General features: G+C 46.1%; 1 protein-coding gene across 1 annotated transcript in view; it reads right to left on the bottom strand.

Moving 5' to 3' along the window:
• The window catches only part of LOC124720359 (ankyrin repeat domain-containing protein SOWAHA-like), a 106448-nt gene extending 83522 nt beyond the window's left edge, over positions 1 to 22926 (bottom strand). Inside the window, exon 1 of the mRNA XM_047245690.1 lies at positions 22888 to 22926. The gene's annotated coding sequence lies outside the window, so the exon portion shown is untranslated. The remainder of the gene's footprint in view (positions 1 to 22887) is intronic.
• Positions 22927 to 23358: the final 432 nt, after the last annotated feature.

Genomic DNA, 23358 nt, shown 5'->3' with positions numbered 1-23358 from the left:
GTATGTTGTATTCGGAATTAGCACAAGAAAAGGAGCCAGAGCCACGATTTAATGATAATATAAGTAAACTGTCAGAAAGACGTGAATTACAGGTTAACGAACAGCAACACTGATAGCTCACTCTACATATTAGAAAACAATATGATATATAAATTTCTCAGCATTATTTTGCAAGAAGAATGAAGCCATCGGTGCAGTGGTTTTTCGTACGTGACTTTGCACATAATAAACTTCAAGACCTAATTTTAGAATTCAAACACTTGCACGCTACCTGTTCACGATACCTGGCTCTCTGTCCACGTATACGTCACTCAGACACGAAACTGCGTTGGTTCCATGTAAGAACATAAGAGAAAAGAGAGCCACTTGCATAAATATCAAGTACTCAGATGGAAACCCAGTTCTAAGCAAAGAAGGGAATGCAGAAAGGTAGAAGGTATATACAATGGCGATGTACTTGAGGACAATATTATAGAAATGGAAGAGGATGAAGATGAAATGGGAGATACGATACTGCGTGAAGAGTTTGACAGAGCACTGAAAGACCCGAGTCGAAACAAGGCTCCGGGAGTAGACAACATTCCATTAGAACTATTGACGGCCTTGGGAGAGCCAGTCCTAACAAAACTCTACCATATGGTGAGCAAGATGTATGAAACAGGCGAAATACCCTCAGACCAAGAAAAATTTAATAATTCCAATTCCAAAGAAAGCAGGTGTTGACAGATGTGAAAATTACCGAACTATCAGTTTAATAAGTCACAGCTGCAAAATACTAACGCGAATTCTTTACAGACGAATGGAAAAACTGGTAGAAGCCGACCTAGGAGAAGATCAGTTTGTATTCCGTAGAAATATTGGAACACGTGAGGCAATACTGACCTTACGACTTATCTTAGAAGAAAGATTCAGGAAAGGCTTTTGACAATGTTGACTGGAATACTCTCTTTCAAATTCTGAAGGTGTCAGGGGTAAAATGCAGGGAGCGAAAGGCTATCTATAATTTGTACAGAAACCAGATGGCAGTTATAAGAGTCGAGGGACATGAAAGGGAAGCAGTGGTTGGGAAGGGAGTAAGACAGGGTTGTAGCCTCTCCTCAATGTTATTCAATCTGTATATTGAGCAAGCAGTAAAGGAAACAAAAGAAAAACTCAGAGTAGGTATTAAAATCCATGGAGAAGAAATAAAAACTTTGAGGTTCGCCGATGACATTGTAATTCTGTCAGAGGCAGCAAAGGACTTTGAAGAGCAGTTGAACGGAATGGATGGTGTCTTGAAGGGAGGATATAAGATGAACATCGACAAAAGCAAAACGAGGATAATGGAATGTAGTCGAATTAAGTCTAGTGATGTTGAGGGTATTAGATTAGGAAATGAAACACTTAAAGTAGTGAAGGAGTTTTGCTATTTTGGGAGCAAAATAACTGATGATGGTCGAAGTAGAGAGGATATAAAATGTAGACTGGCAATGGCAAGGAAAGCGTTTCTGAAGAAGAGAAATTTGTTAACATCGAGTATTGATTTAAGTGTCAGGAAGTCGTTTCTCAAAGTATTTGTATGGAGTGTAGCCATGTATGGAAGTGAAACATGGAGGATAAATAGTTTGGACAAGAGAATAGAAGCTTTCGGAATGTGGTGCTACAGAAGAATGCTTAAGATTAGATGGGTAGATCACATAACTAATGAGGAAGTATTGAATAGGATTGGGGAGAAGAGGTGGCACAACTTGACCAGAAGAAGGGATTGGTTGGTAGGACATGTTCTGAGGCATCAAGGGATCACCAATTTAGTATTCGAGGGCAGAGTGGAGAGTAAAAATCGTAGAGGGAGACCAAGAGAAGGATACACTAAGCAGATTCAGAAGGATGTAGGCTGCAGTAGGTACTGGGAGATGATGAAGCTTGCACAGGATAGAGTAGCATGGAGAGCTGCATCAAAAAAGTACCAGGACTGAAGACGACAACAACAACAACAACGTCAGTCAGACACGAAACTGCGTTGGTTCCACCTAAGTACATAATTAAATTGTGTATCAAAGGAGTAATATGGCTGTGATACAAGGAGGCATATATTCATTTATGAACGTAATCGTAGATTGCTTACGGAAAGATTCCAGATAATAAAGTACACATGCATGTTCTGGCATTAAAGTCAGTACATTGAGTGTCGGCACTGAGTGGTCAGGAGGTACCGAAGTGCTAGTACTTTCTGCGAAAGAAATATTACGCGCAGCCGTGACTAATAGTAAGGGCACAGGATTGTAAACACTGTCGGGGGTGTTCTTGGAGGCAGATTATGTGTACAAATATTTTCTACGTTATTCAAAGAATTCGTAAATATAATTTGCTGAACCGATCTGGCTAAAAATTTTAAAAAGAAATTGGCGTTATATAAAACCAGGAAGCGGATCTAAGCCGTAAGTTGAGTCGCTCAGTGACATTACTGCCACAGAAAGGGAAGACAACGGACAGAAGGCGAAATACAGAGCTACCACAAATCATTTCTTTCCAGAATTCTAAATTTTCCGAAACACATGTACAAATATGATTGGAGCACGAATATAACGGCAAACACAGTGAGTTTAAACTGTGCCGGCCACCTGACATTACGAATGCAGTGCCTTGCCAAAATGCCGACAAAGCGAGGGAAGAGTTTTCGTGTGTTGGAATATGCGAGATATTTGATCAAATGTGGCACCTGCAACCGCTGTGTGGGAGTGAGCGAAATTTTCGTAAGCAGTCCAAACAAGTCAACAGCAGCCACAAGCCACGGACGGACTCCAAATATCGCAGCAAAGTGTGTGGAAGGTAATGCGTCGGCAGTTACGCTTGCAAACATACCGTCTGCATCGCGTGCAACAATTGAAAGCCGCAACAGCAAACACACGGGCCGGACGCGCCTTCAGATTTGCGCCACAAGGCAGGGAGCAGTCGAAGATGGACATTTCGCCTCCATGCTGATATTGAGAGACGTCACCACAAAGACGTCTACAACGACTAAAAATAATCGGGCAGCGGGTTTCGTTAACGTACGGTGGAAGACGTGGCGAATGTTCTGATTGCATAATAAATGCCCACAGTTGTGGAATTATGACTCCGACTAGTTTTTCACTGGGACTTCGTAACTTTCCTGTACCATTGTAAGGAGACTCGGGCGCTGCCAGTGTGTGATTGCTGTTGCGGCCGTCACATCGAGCGCTCAGAACGTCGACGTGGGAGGCAGATATACACAATAAACAGACTCCGGATAGACACCTCTGCACGTTGAGTTTCTCCTGGACTTCAGCAGTTAAGGGCCGTGTCACATCACACGTGTTGGCAGCTTTATCTCTTAGACTTGTTTTAATTTGTCCGTTGACCTTTCTTGAAAACGGCAATTTTTTCAATCGCTTGGTACCACTCATCGTTCCAGCGGTCTGCGATAAACAGCTTCTGTGACGGGAGAAAGTCCTTCCTTAAAATTTGTGCAGGTACCTCACCCAGTGCAGATGCCTTTCCACTGTTTAGGGTTTTTAGGTGATTTTATGTTCCGCGACCACTTCACATCTGCCATTATTTGGGCGTTTGTGCGAAAACAGATGAGTTCAAATGGTTCAAACTGCTCTGATCACTATGGAACTTAACTTCTGAGGTCATCAGTCCCCTAGAACTTAGAACTACTTAAACCTAACTAACCTAAGGACATAACACGCAGCCATGCCCGAGGCAGGACTCGAACCTGCGACCGTAGCGGTCGCGCGGTTCTAGACTGTAGCGCCTAGAACCGCTCGGCCGGCAGATGATCTTCGACTGTGAAGTAACTTCGGAAAACAGTATAAACGATTAATTCGTTATCAGAGATCCATATTTTACGAAGTACCGCTTGTAAACATAGGATCCGTGCTTGAATAGAAGCATAAACCCACCAAGTTTACATTTTGCACACTACAAATCTTCTGTGAGGGACTTCTGACACGAAACACAAAAGCGGTAGTAAAGTTCGTTCCGCACCTCGCGTAGCAACACGCTGTCAGTGGCCAGCACAGAAACACTGACGCCTTCTCTGAGCTCTGGCAGTGGGGGTGGGAAAACACGGTCCCCTGACGGACCTCATAAGGAGGAAGCCACCTTTCCATATAAATGCAACGTTGCTTCGTCACTGAAGATCGGCACGGGGGCGACATGTTCTTCCTCCAGTGCTCCCTACATTGTGGCGCGAATCTGAAGGCTCCGGCCGCAACCTTCCGCTTTTAATTGTCGTGCGAAGTGTTACCGCCGACGCATCATCTTCCCAACATTTTGCTGCTGTATTTCGAGTTCGCGGCTTGTGCCTGCTGTTGACTTATTTGGACTGCGTACAAAAATCTCGTTCACTCCCGTCCACGGTTGTAGCTGCCACATTTGTTCAAATATCTCGTGTATTCCAGCAAAGGAAAACTCTTCCGTCGCCTTGTCGACATTTAGTAAAGGCAGTGCATTCGTACGGTGGGGTGGTCGGTACAGTTTAAACTCGCTGAGTCTGAGTTTACATCCACCCATCAGTCGTACCTGTAGTTGTCATACTTTGGAAATTTAGAATTCTGGAAACGAGTGAATCATTTATGGTAGTCCTGTATTTCGCCTTCTGTTTGTCGTCTTCCGTTTCCGTGCCGGTGTTTGTTTTTTTTTTTTTTGTGGTAGGGTTTAAGGGCGCTCAACTGCTGAGGTCATTAGCGCCCAGTCACTGGTGTTAGAGCACAAGGAACCTGCTAAAACTCAAGGGGATGGGGGGACATCAAAAGGACCTGACAAAGATGCAGATGAAATAAGTAAAAAGGTTAAATGTCTTTGGTCAAGCCAGTTAAAGTTATAAAACGCAGAAGACGAGCAGCTGCTCGAGCGTCATCAGCTAAAACATCCGGTAAGGTAGATGGCAGGGACAGGACAACACGAAATTGACTAAAACGGGGACACGACAATAAAACATGGCGCACCGTTAATGCCTGACCACAAGGGCACTGCGGGGCTGGGTCACCAGAGAGCACGTAGCGGTGGCTAAACCGGCAATGCCCAATCCGCAACCTGGTCAGAAGGACCTCCTCGCGCCGAGATGGTCGGGAGGAAGTTGTCCAAGCAGTTGGGAGCGGTTTTACTGCCTGGAGCTTGTTTCCTTGGAGGGATGACCAAGCATCCCACCACAAGGACACAAGCCTCTTACATACATCCCCACGAACGTCAGATGACGGGACACAATGGGAGGCTGGCCGAGGCAGGAGGACTGCAGCCTTGGCTGCAGCATCCGCAGCCTCATTCCCAGGCACTCCCACATGTCCGGGGACCCACAGAAAGCTGACAGAACCGCCATTATCAGCGAAAGAATGGAGGGACTGCTGTATTCGTTGAATCAAGGGATGGACCGGATAGGGAGCCCCAAGGCTCTGAAGAGCACTGAGGGAGTCAGTGCAAAGTACATACGATGAATGGCGGTGGCGGCGTGCATACTGAATGGCCTGATGGAGAGCAAAAAGCTCGGCCGTAAAGCTGGAACATTGGTCAAGGAGCCGGTATTTAAAGGTGGCGGTCCCGACGACAAAGGCACAGCCGACACTATCGTCAGTTTTGGAGCCATCGGTGTAAATAAAGGTGTGACCAGCAAGTCGAGCACGAAGTTCGACAAACCGTGAGCAATACACTGCAGCCGGAGTACCCTCCTTCGGGAGTGAGCTGAGGTCGAGATAAATACGAACCGGAGCCTGGAGCCAAGGTGGTGTCGGGCTCGCACCCTCTCTGAAGGTGGTAGGGAGGGCAAAATCCAATTGTCGAAGCAGGCGACGGAAGCGGACTCCGGGGGGCAGCAGGGCAGACACATACAACCCGTACTGACGGTCGAGAGAATCGGCGAAGAAGGACTTGTAAGAGGGGTGTTCGGGCATAGACAACAGCCGGCAGGCATACCGACACAGCAGTATGTCGCGCCGGTAGGTCAAAGGTAACTCGGCAGCTTCAGCGTAAAGACTCTCGACAGGACTAGTGTAGAAGGCTCCGGTCGCAAGACGTATCCCCCGATGGTGGATGGAGTTGAGCCGGCGTAAGAGGGATGGCCGAGCGGACGAGTAGACGAAGCTCCCATAATCCAGCTTCGATCGGACTATGGACCGATACAAGCGAAGCAGGACAGTGCGATCCGCTCCCCAAGATGAACCGCTAAGAACTCTGAGGACATTAAGGGAACGTGTACAACGGGCCGCCAAATAAGAGACATGTGGAGACCAACACAGTTTCCGGTCCAACGTGAGCCCTAGAAACTTAGTTGTGTCCACGAATGGGAGAACAACGGGACCGAGATGTAAGGATGGCGGAAGGAACGCTTTATATCGCCAAAAGTTGATACAAACCGTCTTCTCTTCAGAGAACCGGAAGCCATTTGCCACGCTCCATGAGTAGAGGCTGTCTAGACAACGCTGGAGGCAGCGCTCCAGGAGGCATGTTCTCTGGGCACTGCAGTAGATCGCGAAGTCATCGACAAAGAGAGAGGCTGAGACATTAGGTGGAATGCAATCCATAATTGGATTGATCGCGATGGCAAAAAGGGCTACGCTCAAGACGGAGCCCTGAGGCACTCCGTTCTCCTGGAGGAAGACGTCGGACAATACGGAACCCACACGTACCCTAAATTTTCGATCCGTTAAAAAGGAATCAATAAAAAGGGGCAGGCGACCGCGTAGGCCCCACCTGTGCATAGTGCGGAGGATACCTCCTCTCCAACAGGTATCATAAGCCTTCTCCAAGTCGAAGAACACGGCTACCGTTTGGCGCCTTCGCAAAAAGTTGTTCATGATGAATGTCGACAAGGTGACAAGGTGGTCAACAGCGGAGCGGCGGCGACGAAAGCCGCATTGGACATTAGTAAGTAGTCGTCGAGATTCAAGAATCCAAACTAACCGAGCATTAACCATGCGCTCCATCACCTTACAGACACAGCTTGTAAGAGAAATGGGGCGGTAACTAGAAGGAAGGTGTCGATCCTTCCCGGGTTTGGGTATAGGAACAACAACGGCGTCACGCCAACGCATGGGGACCTGACCTTCGGTCCAGACGCGATTGTAGGTACGAAGAAGGAAGCTTTTGCCCGCCAGAGAAAGGTGTGCCAGCATCTGAACGTGAATGGCATCTGGCCCCGGAGCAGAGGACCGGGACAGTGCAAGCGCACGTTCGAGTTCCCGCATAGTAAAGGGGGCATTATAAGTTTCCAGATTCAGCGAGTGGAAGGAAGGTCGCCGAGCCTCGTCTGCCTCTTTCCTGGGAAGGAAGGCAGGATGGTAATGGGCGGAGCTTGAAACCTCCGCGAAAAAGCGGCCAAAGGCGTTGGAGACAGCCACAGGATCAACAAGGACCTCATTACCTGAGGTCAGGCCAGGTACTGTGGAGTGGGCCTTAATGCCCGACAGCCGGCGCAGGCTACCCCAAACAACGGAAGAGGGAGTAAAACTGGTAAAGGAGCTCGTGAAAGAGGCCCAGCAAGCTTTTTTGCTGTCTTTGATGACTCTACGGCATTGCGCTCGGAGTCGTTTGTATTCAATACAATTCGCCAACGTAGGATGGCGGCGAAAGGTGCGTAAAGCACGTCGTCGAGCACGGATAGCGTCCCTACAAGCCTCGTTCCACCAGGGGACGGAAACGCGACGTGAAGAAGAAGTAGTACGAGGTATGGAACGTTCGGCAGCATGGATAATAACAGCCGTGAGGTATTCGACCTGACTGTCACAGCTGGAAAAATCGTGGTCCGGAAAGGTCGCCAGGGAGGAGTAAAGTCCCCAGTCAGCTTTCAGTATGTTCCAGCGCAAAGGACGTGGGGATGGGGTGTGGTGCAGGAGATGAACGACACAGGGGAAGTGGTCGCTCGAATAGGTGTCAGAAAGGACATACCACTCGAACCGACGGGCAAGAGTGGTAGAACAGATCGAGAGGTCCAAGTGGGAGTAGGTATGGGTAGAGTCCGAGAGGAAAGTCGGGGCGCCGGTATTGAGGCAGACAAGATTGAGATGGTTGAAGACATCCGCCAAGAGTGAGCCTCTTTGACAGGATGCAGGAGAGCCCCAAAGGGGATGATGGGCATTGAAGTCGCCAAACAATAAGAACGGCAGGGGAAGCTGATCGATCAGGTGCATCATGTCAGTCCGACTAACAGCAGATGACGGTGGAGTGTAGACGGTACAAACTGAAAAAGTAAAAGCAGAAAAAGTAATGCGGATAGCTATTGCTTGGAGTGGGGTGGTCAATGGGATGGGATGGTAATAGACATCGTCCCGAACGAGCAACATGACCCCACCATGAGCTGGGATACCGTCCACAGGGGCGAGGTCATACCGCTCCGAGGTATAGTGGGAAAAGGCAATACGGTCAGTCGGGCGCAACTTGGTTTCCTGGAGACCAAGGACGAGCGGACAGTGCAGGCGGAGGAGCAGTTGTAAGTCCTCCCTATTAGATCGAATACCTCTTATGTTCCAATGAAACAACGCCATTGCTAGTCAAAAAGTTGGGGGAACGAGACGGGGAAGAGCTGGTCACCTCGATGGCCGCGGAGGGCCAGGTTGCGAGGCAACAACGCTACAACTGACGGCAGGCGGATCCGGTTCCATCGACTCGTCGCCAGCTGCGGCCGCTGTCCCTGATGGTGTAGGAGGGGCCGCATCATTTGCCGACAAAAGGCCGGCGGAACGCCTGGCAGCAGAGCGTCCCGGCGAAACTGAGGACGGCCGGGAGCAGCGACTCACGGATGAAGCGTCAGATGAAACGCGCCGGGGTGGAGAGGGGGATAGAGACTTCTTCTTGGAGGCCTTCTTGGAAGGCCGAGGAGGCACAGGGATGGTGGGCTGGACCTGAAGAAGGTCCTCACGCGCGGGGTCCGTTTTGGAACGCCGGACCTCGGAAGCTGGGGTCCGGAACGTGTCCCCGATGGACGCCTGAGAAGAGGAGCGCTTCTCAGGTGGCGTGGGGGGAGGAGGAGGAGGAGGAAGGGTGGTCCCTGGGGCAGGGGGGGTGGGGGCCGCGGGGGAGGAGGAGTTGGAAGGGAGGGATTTGGGAGGCAGAGGCAGAGCCCCCTGATGGGCAGAGGAGGCGGAGGGGGGACAGGATAGAGGTGAGGATACAGCGGAAGGAGTGGACACAACGGAGGCAAACGAAGTGGCCAGTGACACGGGATGAAGGCGATCATACTTCTTCCTGGCCTCAGAATAAGAGAGCCGATCCAAAGTTTTGATTGCTTGTACCTTTTTCTCCTTCTGATAGGCGGGGCAGTCTGGGGACCTAGGCGAGTGGACGCCAGGACAATTAGGGCACCGAGGTGGTGGGGTGCAACTATGTTCCTCACGAAGAGGACGTCCACAGTCGCCACAAAGGGGCTCAGCCTCACACCGGGATGACATGTGCCCAAAGCGCAAACACCTAAAACAGCGCATAGGAGGCGGGACATAAGGTCGCACGTCGCACCGGTAGCACATCACCTTTACCTTCTCCGGGAGAACGTCCCCCTCGAAGGCGAGGATAAAGGCCCCGGTGTCGATGCGACGGTCTTTGGGGCCGCGCTGGACTCGCCGGACGAAATGCACGCCGCGGCGCTCCAGGTTGGCCCTGAGCTCCTCATCAGATTGTAGCAGGAGGTCACGATGAAAAATAACCCCCTGCGTCCTATTTAGTACCAGATGTGGGCAATGGATACTGGGATGTCCCCTAGGCGGTCGCACGCCTGGAGTGCCGCCGATTGTGTGGCAGAGGTGGTCTTGATAAGAACGGACCCTGATCGCATCTTGCTGAGAGCCTCGATTTCCCCGAAGATGTCCTCAATGTGCTGAACAAAGAACATGGGCTTGGAGGTGGCGAACGTCCCCCCATCTGTTCGAGAACAGACCAAATAGCAGGGGAAGTACTTCGCCCCAAGCCGGCGGGCCTGTCCCTCCTCCCATGGAGTGGCCAAGGGGGAAAGGGCAGGAGAACCAGAACTAGAAACGGTACCTTTTCTTTTGGAAGACTCGGCCGCAGAGCGACCTGATACGTGTTGACGTTTCATGTGCGAAACGTCCGCCCCGATACCACCCACTCCGACCAGGGGCTCTCCCCACGGGCGCCACCCAGCCGCAGCAAGGGCCACCTGGCAGGATGACCATTGCCGGGAGTCCTGATGCCCCAAGGAGACGGGCATCTACTCCTTGGCCAACGTGGGGAGGGTGCAGCTCAGGTATCGGCAGTACGATCCCTGTGTTGTCAGGGGGCTACAACCTAGAGGGTACATGACGACCCCACCACGACGGGCTGGCTACCGTGCTGGATTTCTGGTGCCATGGAAAGTCCATCATGATCGCTGGTGCAGATGTAGATGCACTATGGGCGTAACTTGGACAACCCATCAGGCGTTTAGGCCCAATTTGAGGACAATGGGTATGGTGACAACGCCGGTGCAATGCTGAGTGCCAAGGTCTTAGTGCACTTAGGACCAGTGGTACACCATGTAAGGTGTCCTTCCCCAAAAGGCTCGTACTTCTGTAGAATTTTGAAAAATGGAGGTCAAACCCCAAGGGGGACCATCACATTAAGGCCAAAACATTTGAGACTCCTTTTAGTCGCCTCTTACGACAGGCAGGAATACCGCGGGCCTAGTCTTACCCCCGAACCCGCAGGGGGGCCGTGCCGGTGTGGTCACTAAGCGACTCAACTGATGATTTCGATCCACTTGCTAATTTTATGTACGGCCAAAAGTTCTCTTAATTATTAGACAGGTTGGCAATACTGTATTTACGAGTTCTTTGACTAATATAGATAATATTTGCACACATAACCTGCCTCCAAGGATGCACGTGACAATGTTATCAAAGTACTTCTGTGCGTGTCCAATTAATCACTGCAGCGCCTAATATTTCCATTCACAGAATGTACTAGCACTTCTGTACTAACTAACCACACAGCGCCAAAACTACGTACTGACTTCAATGCTCGTACCTATACTGCATACATTACCATCTGCCATCTTGCCGTAAGCAATCAACGATTACGTACGTGAATGTATCGGAACTATATTACTCCTTTCCAGAAAACTATTTATTAAGTACGTACATCCAACTCAACGCAATTTCGCTACTCTTAGACAAAGACGCAGGTATCATTAATAGGTAGCGTGTGTTTGAATTCTAAAATTAATGTCTAGAACTTCATTCAGTGCAAAGCACGAAAAATAAATACACCAATGGCTTTACTCTTCCTGCAAAATAAAGCTCAGTAGTTTATATCTCATAGTGTTTTCTAGAACGTATGGTGACGTATCATTGTCGCTATTCATTGTTGTTCACGTCCTACTGACACTATGGTTTCCTTATAATATCAGTGACGGATGGATCCTTTCCTTAGCTGAAATTTAGATTACAACATACGAAGTGCCACAGTAACTGATCCGAAGTTCATTTAAGAGCAGATGGACCTCTACAATAGCGCAGACTTTTACACGTATACATAATTTTCGTTACCACTCACGAGTGATTCTGCCTCTCGTTTATTTATTCTTCACTGAAAACATACTGAATCTGTAGTTTAGTTCACTGTTGGCTTCCGTCTATAAGTGTGGTGTCCGAACACGAAGCTCCGAAGTACCAGTTTGCATGGAAAATTTTTCTCGATAATTTCACATCTCCAGAGAAAAACCGATTGTGAAGGGACTTTTCCAGAATGCGATTTTCACTCTGCAGCGGAGTGTGCGCTGATATGAAACTTCCTGGCAGATAAAACTGTGTGCCGGACCGAGACTCGAACTCGGGACCTTTGCCTTTCGCGGGCAAGTGCTCCAACAGAAGATCTCGAGTTCGAGTCTCGGTCCGGAACACAGTTTTAATCTGCCAGGAAGTTTCGATTGTGAGGATTACAGATTTTGTACAGAAACTAATTTTCATTTAAATGGCGGTTAACACAAGAACTGGGTGTCTTCAGTTTTAGAAACGTTCAGGCAAAAGTAAAGCAATTGAACAAAAGCAATGTGTTGATAGCAGACTTTCTTTTATAGAAATTTTGGATAAAGCATTCTTTACACCAATTGCTTCATATTCTATTAACTAATTAAACCAAACAAGCAATAAGCCTCCTAAATCAGGCGATAGCAACGAAAGGTGTTTGTATCTTCCCTAGAACCGCTTTTTCGCAATAAAGAACAGCGGTTTATTTTCTATTGTACTTTGACGAAATACAAACAGTGTTTGTCGGTATTTTGCGTGATATTTTAGAGTCCTCCAGGAGTTGTGTTGAACGACGAGCTGCCGACACGGTAGCTCAGCGTGCTCGGTCAGAGAGTCGGCTGCCCTCTGTAGTAAAAAACTGAGTGAACCTGAACGGGTGTCATCCGACGTCCGCCCCGAACAAATTCAACGAACAATATACAACAAAATGAGAAAAAAGAAAGAAACTGCGTTAGCGTAATGGTTAAGGTGTTTGACTGTTAATCGAAAAGTGCCGAGTTCAAACCTTGTTGGTTGCTTGATATTTTCTTTATTTAGAAACAATATCGAAATGTCTTACTTCATGAATTTTATTCGTCTGAATGTAATTTTTTGAAATTTCTGGTGCTCTGTCTCTTCATTATAATCATAAGTTTTCGGTTTTTCTAATTTTGTCCTCCAATATTTCTTTTCACATCAATTAAAAACAATGAAAAGGCACACATACAGTATTCATGTTATCTGTTTTGTTTGTATATCTTCTCTTCCGCAGCCGCTGTTTTACTATTCATATTGAGATATATTCTTTTGCGACAGTATTAAAAATATTATTTAGAGCAGAATTTCGGCTCGTACGTTGCCGAGCTACTTGACTGACGCAATTCTTTGCTTCGCTGCTTTGAAACATCATATTCAATGTTTTCGTCGACTAATCGATGTTTTGGCAAGTATTTGCAGTCCGTTGTGACAAACACAAATTGTTGGGCACTGCACCTCACTGATCACATATTTTAGTTTCTATGTTTTATTACGTTCACAATTCAGTTTTGTATACTTCGCCAACTTTGTTTTAATCAGAACGTTTTAGAAAAAAGCGAAATGACTGGTATAAATAAAAGTTTTATTACAGTCGCTAAAGATGGAATATTTCTCAATTTATAAACACTGTTAATGTTATAAAGGGTGTTCATTTTAACTGGGGACATTGAGATCTCTTGAAAACGACACACAGAGCCAAAAGAAATCCTAATGAAAATTAGTTCCTCTCGAAAGGGGGCATCCAATTCTAACAAATTTGATCACAAATTCGTCGGATTTTGTATCATTGGATGACTTCGATGAATAGATACTTAAAAATATTGGATTCAAAGATGTACATACAAATGACGAAAGTTTTTCATGGAACGTAGTGAGATCGCTGGTTCAAGGGCACAGTTTGTAACACGTATCATTGAAGTAAGAAAATGAGGGAATAAGAACATTTTTTTTCTTGGACGAAACATTGGTAAACCAAAATCACACAAGAAAAGCGTGTTGGAAAATGAGTGATGGTTCGGGTGGGTTTAAAGAACCAGTTGGTAAAGGTGGACGAATAATTGTGCTTCACGCTGGTTCTGCTTCCGGATTCATTCCAGAAAGCAAATTAGTGTTCCGGGCAAAAAAGAGCAATTCAGTGGATTATCGGTCCGAAATGAACTCAGGGGCATTTAAGTTGTTGTTTAGGAATCAGTTTCTCCGTTACTTGCCTGCAAACTCGGTGATTGTAATGGACAATGCTAGTTATCACTCCGCTGTTGACAAGACACCCACAACAAGTACAAAAAAGCCGATATGTTGTGGCTTGCAAGTAAAAATATACCACATACAGCAAACCAAACTCGTGCCGAAATGTTGGAACTTTTAGCGCTCCATAAGCCTCGCACAAAAGTTTATGAAATCGATTGTATTGTTCAGGAAGATGGACATATAGTTTTGCGTTTGCCACCGTGTCATTGTCACTACAATCTGATAGTGTTAATTTGGGCACAAGTGAAAGGGTATGCCACAGAACGAAAAGTGACATTTAAAATTGCCGATCAGAAAGGCTTTTGCACGAAGCACATGACAATTACTCCTTCAACATGGGCTGAATGTGTTCGGCATGCACAAAGGCTACAGGAGGAGGACATGGAAAGGGAAATTGTAATTGACAATCTGCTTGAACGCATCGTCATCACTCTAAGACTTGATGATTCGGAATGCGACACTGACTACAGCGATGCAGATGACAATCGCAGCGATTGACAACAATGAAATGTAAGGCACATACACAATAATACTGACGTTCTTTCTTGTTTGTTACACAGTCGCTGTTATACAATAATATTGAAACATATTCCTCTTCTGCAACTGTAATAAGCGTCTTATTTAGACCAGACGCATTTTTCTCTTTCGAAGCACCTTCAGTGGACAGTATTTTGTCTCCTCCATTGCTAAGTCACCTTTCGTAGTTTTGCGCTGCGGTTACACAATATTCAACGTTTGTGTCGGCTGATCAGTGTTTTAGCATATAAATGCTGTTTGTGTGTGCCACATACAAAATTTATATTTGACATAGCTCAGAGCACTTCACTGATAAGTCCTAATGGTTTTGTAAGTCCAAAGTTTTGTTTAATGTATTTTGTCTACTTCCTTTTGATTGATTGAAGTGATTTAAAATAAAGCCAAACGCCCGGTGTAAACAAAACTGTTATTACAGTCGCCGAAGACGGAATATTTCTCAATATTACATACAACACCTATCTGGTACTTAAATGAGATATTGTTATACAGTGAATTTTATACGAAATTTAGGTATCTTGTCCAGATTTCATTCCCAACATTGTGGCAACTAAAATCGACCATACGGAAAGTATACGCTATGGACTTTTACCTCTGCAAACTGTTCAAAATTTTGTGCAATGGTTTACTAAATTTAATGCTGCACAATAACTGCGTTGAACATAGAAACAACATTAAGTCATTTATGGGGGAAAGGTATCAGTCAAGAAGATGTGTAAAAATCGAATTTTTGGGCCAAATAGTTTTTGTGAAATCTAATGATAAGTGTGTCAAAGCAGTCGGAACACCATGAGTCAGCACAGGCGAGCAGTGCAGTGATGACAAAATCGCGCACAGCGCGGAATGCGGGGAGCACGTGTCTGCAGCAGCGAAAGGCTTAATGCGGCCGTGGTGGCTTTACTTCATAAGCTGCGCGCTCCCCCCTAAACGTAAATTTGCGAACTACACTATAGTATGGCGTTGCTTCTCTTGGCGCGTACAACTGGCAACGCAGCATTCTCCCGCGTATGGGCGGGCATGCGCGAGCCGCCAAGATAAAAGAACTGAACTATAGTTTCTAACGATGTTTGTTGTCGGGAATGTAGCGATAGAAAGAGGGCTTCAGTGCACTATTATTTCCACTATATTGTTTCTAGAATCAACATGAATATTATACAGAAGGCCATTAGTAATCAATGTGTTTTGCCACTGCATTGGAAAGCACGTTTCGTCGTAACATCAGCAGTAAAAAGTTCAACTCAATTATTTTTGTATTATTCAGAAGCCATACTGATAGTTACCGATAACTCGCGTCGTAAGTATGCGCGGGAATATTTTTCAGATCCATTTTCTTTCTTTTTAGGCCACTCGGCCAATGAGCTAACGAAAATTTGAAAGCACACGAAAAAGGGTAACTTAACAGTGAGACGCAATAAAACAGAGCAAACGAAACAAAACCGTGGACGGAACAGCCCCATCTGTACTGTAGACTTGGCCGCTGTTTCTATGTTTCGGTACAGTGTATCGATACGTGGAACTGTTTCAGTGTTTCGAAACGGCTGTGGTTCTGTGTTTCGAAACAGTTGTGTTTCATTCTGCCCTGTCTCGAATAACGGAACCAGATTCGATCTCGAGCCAGACACAAAAACTGTATCGTTGTTTCAGAATAACGCTGTTTCCCTCCACTTAAGCGTGGAACGGACTAATTGTACAGAAACAGTGATGTTTCATTCCGCTCTGTGTCGGATGAGATTCGGGCACAGATACTGAAACACATATAGCGTATCACTTCATGAAACACTTTCAAGAGTGTCGAAATCTTTTTCACGAACAACAGCATGAAGCTTAAGACTTCCGAAAATAAAACTTCTTTTCTAGCTGACTGCCCGATTCCGAAATGGCGGAATATCTACTTTATAAACACTAACCAAACAATAAAATAACGCACACAATTCACATTGAAAATAATAAATGTGTGAAAATCATTCAGTTAAATTACACATCTTTAATAACATACGCTTCTCTGTTCATGTACAGTAATGATATCGAAAAACGCAAGTAAGCCCATAATATCTTGAATAAAAAAGGCGTGGAGTGGCAGTTTTAAGACATATACGTAAATCAGATGTAGGTATAACTGCAAGAAAGCTGCTTGATGTATCACTGGTGGTGTACTGGTGAACGGGAAGGGCTGGGAAGCGGGGTGAATTTATACAGTAATGGTTCGAAGCACCTTGAGGGACAAAAATTTGTCCCGTTATATATTCGAATTACGTGGCTTTATTTGTGAGTATAGTTAATGTGCCTATTCTCCACAATGATTTCCAACGGAATGTGGGAATCCCAGTAGCATATCCGTTTTTTCTGCAGTTTGCTCCCGCCTCCAGTTCCGTTCGTGGTGGTTCTACTGTCTTCAGCTATCGCGTTATGAAGCACTGTGTGGGATGATTTTAAGAGGATGAATCCTGAGGAAGCGTTCGGCAGTGTTGTCGTTTAATAGTTCAACCTCTTGCTTAAACAGACTTTTGGGACATTAGCATCCAACAGTCAATTTAAGTGAAACTCGGTCGAAACCAGTTTTTATGAATCTGGAAAGTGACGAAGCGAGTTAAACTTCCACAGCAATTGTTCAGGAATCTGCCGATTCAATTCTGGGTAGGTGTGGTACACAGAGATGGCTGGATTTGCAATAAGAGCAGTACCTTCATCCAAACGAGCCAAAATAGACGAATAGATGTTGAGACGTGTTGTTAAAGAATAGTTGAGAGTGAAGAGTTTAGAAAAATGACTTATTTATAAATGAAAACTATTTACCCCCAGTAGAAAAACCGCCCCCAACAGTTTACTCTCTCAAGTGTCCGACAACACCCTAACACGAGTACGAGCTGCAGTGCAAGCTACATCCTACATCTGCATTACGACTGATAGATGGACGTCTGTGAACAATGAGAATTATATTGCAGTGACTGCTCACTTCATTAATGAAAACTGCAATCTTAAGTCATATTTGATACCTAGTTTTAAATTCCATAACAAACATACAGCTAAAAGCATTTCCAGTGAATTACAAAATGTGATATCAGCTTTGGGTATTACCAATAAAATTATAGCTTGCACTACAGATAATACATCTAATATGGTGGAGGCAGTGATGATGTGCAAATGGTGGCATGTACCTTGTTTTGCACATACACTGAATTTAACTGTGGAAGTAAGCTTTGAACCAATTACTGAGACAAGAGCAAAGAAGAAGTCAATAACGGAATTTTTCAAAAGAAGTCCTCAAGCATTTGAGAAATTACACAATATTCGGAAGCAAATGGGCGTCCCTATTTTAACGCCGAAACAAGATTGCCCTACGAGATGGAATTCCTTGTATGAAACGTTTGACAGGCTTTTGAAAATCAAATAGCCTTTACACCCTCGCCATCTTCAGTGCGGATTTACAAACAAAACTGTCCAACGGTCAGGTATTGAAAAATCTTGTGAAATACTATCTCCTTTTTTGTGCAAGTCACAACAGAAATTAGCAGCGAAAGAAATGCAACCTTGCCAAAAGTTGTCTTATTAAGCAAAGGTTTACAAAGTCACTGTCAGACTTAAAAACTCCGATTAGAGCAATGAGGCCATTAATACAGTAACTGCTAAACTTGAGGATGGAATCTATACCTGCCTGTACGAATTATTTAAATCTTAGGCTGGATTTTACGCTTCAAGGAAACATACCGATCTCTGCATTTCTGTTACCTTGAAATGTTTTAACATGTTTTCCAGGGCTATCAGGTTACATATTATGAGCTGTACGCAGCTGACTAATGTTTGATGAAAAACTGCCATATTTGACCACTGCGTTATATGCTCCTGTCTGTTATGGCAATTTTTTGATCTGTGTGAATCAGTCACTTTGCAGGCCTGCCCTGAGAGACAAACAATGGTCAATTTAACTGTAAGAAAAGAGTGAGTGGCACACTCATAAATGTTGTTTCAGTGCCTCGCTTCCCAGAACGCTATCTCAATACATTACATCTCATGATATGCCTTTTCAAGAGCCCATACAGATTTTCACTCATAAAACTATCAAGATTAGGAGCTATAATACAGGGAAACGAGCTTGGGAAAATCTGCTATGTCAAAGATACCGACTCTGTCCTCAGCCAGTTGGAATGTATGAAAGTCACACGACACGAAAGCAGCGCATTTGCTGTAGGAAATAAACTGTCAAGACACCTAAGTGAAAGTTTCATATTTTCTGCGATTTAATTAGCACTCTCACATCTCATTTGTGTTTATACGGAAATATTTATACAGTATACATTGAAGATGACAATGTCAGGTCTACACGACTACAAAACACAAACTGTTTCGAAACTGCGTATCGAAACATAACATTGTATTGTTTTATTTGTTTCGAAACAGGTACGTGTTTCAGCTCGCCCACCCCTGCTGTACTCGCCTGGGACGTGGGGACTCCCCCGGGGCGCCGTGCTCACGTGTCAGACGCGTGCGGGGCTGGCTGGCTGCACCGACGCCTCTTCGTGCAGAGGCTTGTTCAAAATTAAACGGCTCTGAGCACTATAGGAGTCAACAGCTTAGGTCTTCAGGTAGGATTCGAACCTGCGACCGTAGCGATCACGCGGTTCCAGACTGAAGCGCCTAGAACCTCACGGCCACACCGGCCGGCGTGCCTTTACACTAGGGACGAACGGTGCCCACTAGTGAAAAATAGTGGCGATTCCAACTTATTTCGACCCATGACATCAAAATGGACATAGAACACTCTTCGAAATCTAACATGCGTAAAATACGTGCCACAGCAAGATTTCTTGATACCATAACATTGCATTTCTTTGGCTCAAGTAACTTACAACGATACTGTAACCTGTCAGCCTAGCCTAGACCTCGGGCTATGCAACAGATGACTTTTCCACCACAGCATACATTACAAAAAATATGGCACTATGAGAACATCACTGCGTTCTGTTGTGTCCGTAAGTGTGTGTGACGTCACACAGCACATCATTACGCCACGAGTCAATGTGGTAGCCCGGTATCGGTAGCTGCGACCTACTCCAGTTCAGACAGCCGCCTGTACTTAAGATACGGGCATTTACAGAACGTACAGAGAGTTGGTGCTTTAACAGAAATGAAACACGACGGGAGTCAGACAACTGTAGATTCCTGTTAACTGACTGACTACTGAATGGCCGGCTGGAGTGGCCGAGCGGTTAAAGGCGCTACAGTCTGGAACCGCACGACCGCTACGGTCGCAGGTTCGAATCCTGCCTCGGGCATGGATGTGTGTGATGTCCTTAGGTTAGTTAGCTTTAAGTAGTTCTAAGTTCTAGGGGACTTATGACCACAGCAGTTGAGTCCCATAGTGATCAGAGCCATTTGACTACTGAATGGTTTATGACCAAACGGGCCACAGGCGACAGCGAAATTTTCGCCAATCGCTTTTTTCTTCGACAGAGGCGGCTGGTCGGAAGTAAAATGCACCTACTCGCCGATGTCCACTCTTGTCTGTAATTATCGTATGGCAACGAAACTTGGTAGATACGCTAACGCGTTAATGCGATACCAGTCTGCACTGGAAAAAATTAGTTCCAATTTTGGTTACCAGGTGCGAATCTCTCGCTGTACAACATCTCGCCGAAGTCTCCGGTGCTCATACTGAACGAATTGTGCAAGTGGCGTTTAATAATAAAATGAACATTCTGCGTTCCTCAACTTGGAAATAATTTCTTTCCAGTGTAAATCCGTTCCCCACTGACGCATCAGTATAGCTACCGAGCTTCGCGGCCATACGACAGCTGACGGCCCACGCCGGACCTCTGAACGTGTGAGTGTGGCCAGCCAGTGGGGGAGCCCCCCCCCCCCCCCCCCCCCCGGCACTGCCGCAGCCTAGCGTCACGGCGCTGCCTCGCCACCGTCTCCACCTGAGTGGCGGCTACTGCCGGCCCAAGTACCGTGTCAAGCACCGCACTGAGGAAATGTACGCAACTGTCACACACTTTGCCCCTGGACAAAACACCTAAAGAATTAGAAGCACCAAGAAACACTGTACACACTCGTAAGACGTAAGTGATCTTAGTCCCTTATTATGGACAATCGATGTGTGACAAAGCGTGGATTCCACACATTCGCGGCCTTTTTATGAAACTGTTTTTCTGCTGCGGCTACTGTTCATCCGTCAACGTCACATTTCCCCACACTTCGACACGACTAATCTCGCTACACACGAGACGTTTTGGAGAGGTCTTTTAATACGTTGTGCATCAATTGCGTTGCATATTTTCTGATAGACCAGTATAAATAGGAAAACCACCACAGAAACTTCAACGTCAAAAGAGTGAAAGCAATTTGGAGCACCGATATCGGGGTAATTATTATTCACAGAATTCGTGCGACTTTTATCAAATCATCCTGTCCCTGCGACAGGGAAGAAAACTTGACTTCGGAAACCGGTACATCAACACACCGATTCTCCAAATTGAAAATTATATACTTGTGGTACTCAAATTTGCGTTTTATGGCGATGTGCACTCTAATTGATACACATTTTCAGCACTGCATCAGTAAGACGTTAGTGCCAGCCCATAATTCGGAAACAGACTTAACATCGATAATTGATAAGGCTTCATTAAGAGTAAGTGGCTGAACGAAGTATTTACTATAGGTTTCAGTCACATATAATTAGCGAATCTCTCTACAAATGTTACCATTCTGACGTGATTCACTCCTCTGACGGAAAGTGACAGCATAAACCTACCTCCACGTTCGATACTATTGCACTGGAAATGAGAAATTAAATCTCTACTCTACCGCCGTCAATAGCCTGCACACACAAATTTACACTGCACTTTAAATCGTGTCATTTGAACCTCAAGTACAGAAGTTGGTAGGTGACAGTTTCACAATCGGCAATATTCGTTCTTTCGTCACTTACGATGCGACTGATGCGCAAGCACGACAAGCCACGCAGAACACGACGCGTCTCAGAGAGATCGCCGATGCGCTGCTTTGTCGACACACGAGGCCCTCTTACCAGACAAATATTAACACGAGAACGGACAGAAGAAGCGCTGCACCGTCGTGTAGTGCAGAAAAATTGTGGTGTGTTATCGCTTTCCTTTCATTAGTAATGTCAAACTAGGAGACGTGACGTCACAGAACGATAAACAACAATACAAAAGGTTTACTTCAAGAGGCACAAACATTACGATAAATTCTCAAGAATTCGCCAACTACTAATCAAATCTTCGCCTCAGTCTAACCGGGATATTAAGCAAAGCAACAAATCGCTCGCGCATCGCAACCTCAACTCCAGAGAATCGTGAAAGTAGTGAAATGAACGCGAGTGCTGCGTTTCATGGCCAGGAGCACGTCGGCACGCCGCTACGTGTTGTGATCAGTGAGTGGATTACACAGTATTCGCAATGCCCATGCACAAAACAACTTCCGACGTCTGATTACTTTCCAGACGATTTAACGTGTGCAATACTTTATGTTAAGCCTGTGGGCGAGAAAAAGTTTAGGGACGGTTTGAAATTATTCTTAACGTGTTTTCGAAGTCGCCAAAACAAAAACCAGTTTTTCGCGCGGCTAAACGTGTGTGACGTTATATCTGTAAGACGATGTTAATTCTGCCAACACTTCGTATGGGGTGCGTGGATACAGTCTGCAAACTGTCGGCAATATAGAGTCAGTTGCAATGAAGTAATAAACTAAAACGTTAAGTCTGATGCGGAAGGTGACCGCATGAGCGACGAATATGTGCTACTTCACGTATATGTGTGTGTGTGTGGGGGGGGGGGGGGGGTTACCGAAAAATATCTTAAGTGTTTTAAATGCCGTCCGGAGTTTATTGGAAATCGCTAACTGCCGTCATTCTGGAAGACTGGCTGAATAACGTCCGCGTATTTCAGCGCCATGAAATACGTCGCCTCGAGACACGCCAAGTTACCAACTGTTGTTATGTTACTGTGTGGACCCCGTAATGTCAGATTATACCTCTGAATGAGTACGGTAGGACAACATTGTAGATGCTTAATGTCGGCAAAAGTAAGCGAAATATTGAAAAACAAATTTTTGTCATCCCTGCAAACCGCTACATAGGCAACCTGTAGCCGACCTCCAGTTCCAGGCAAGCGGTCCATTGTTACAGACAACCACGGCTGCTGGAACCAGTGGCAGCAGACGCCGTGTCGACATAGAACTCACCCAGTCACAAGTGCCGAGTTTGATGGTTTTCGGAAACTTGCGTCCTACGAACATAATCAAGAACGCGAGGTTTTCATATTAAATACCTTTGGTACGAGAATTCTGGAGAAATCTACACTGCCATCGAAATACTAGCCGACTCTACGTGGCGGTATTTTCCATCCGTTCTACATTATTCTTGCTCAAGTTTTCACCGGTTAAAAGGCTCGAGCAAGGCGATAAATAACGAGTAATAAATTAATGAACACTCAAAGCAGTAATTTAACACCCTGTTCGCGATCCCTTTGTTCGTTGCCATCGTGATTTTTAAAAGTAAGACAATATATTAGACACGAGCAGTTCCTTGACGTTGCCTTCGTAAGTTACGCGACAAACCACACAAAAGCGTGCAGAACATCGGCAGCGTCCAGAAATTGCAGTAGCCGGCTGGCCGCCTTACCTTTGTCAGGTCGCACGCTCCTGTCCTCTCGGCCGCTCCCTCAACAGTCAACTGTGAACTGGGCCGCACCGACAGCCGGGGCGCGCGGCTGCCCCCACCCAGCTCTGACGTCACGGGGCGGCGTTGCCAGGCAGGCGAGGGAACGGCTGCGGCAGGGCGGGCGAGGCGTCGACGTCGGTGTCGGCACGGCCGGGCAGCCTGCGTCCCATCCACGCCACAGACCGTTCATCTCGTCCCGCGCTATACAGCTGGTAACACACACCCCCTCCTACATGGGGCTCCCAAAACCAGATTTTGTAAACCGATTACCAAATACCGCTTCCTGTGAACGCAAAGATGAAAGAAGACGCTGTATTTTGGTCACGGGTTGAGGACGGGTGTGAACAGATGATTTTCCGTCGCGATTCGTCTCGATCATTTGCTACCCCGGAAGTGAAGGACGGATGTAACAAGTTGTCGTTAAAGAACGTT

Source organism: Schistocerca piceifrons, chromosome 11 (assembly GCF_021461385.2).
Source record: "Schistocerca piceifrons isolate TAMUIC-IGC-003096 chromosome 11, iqSchPice1.1, whole genome shotgun sequence".
Taxonomy (NCBI): Eukaryota; Metazoa; Arthropoda; class Insecta; order Orthoptera; family Acrididae; genus Schistocerca; species Schistocerca piceifrons.
This window is presented reverse-complemented; position numbering and strand designations above follow the sequence as displayed.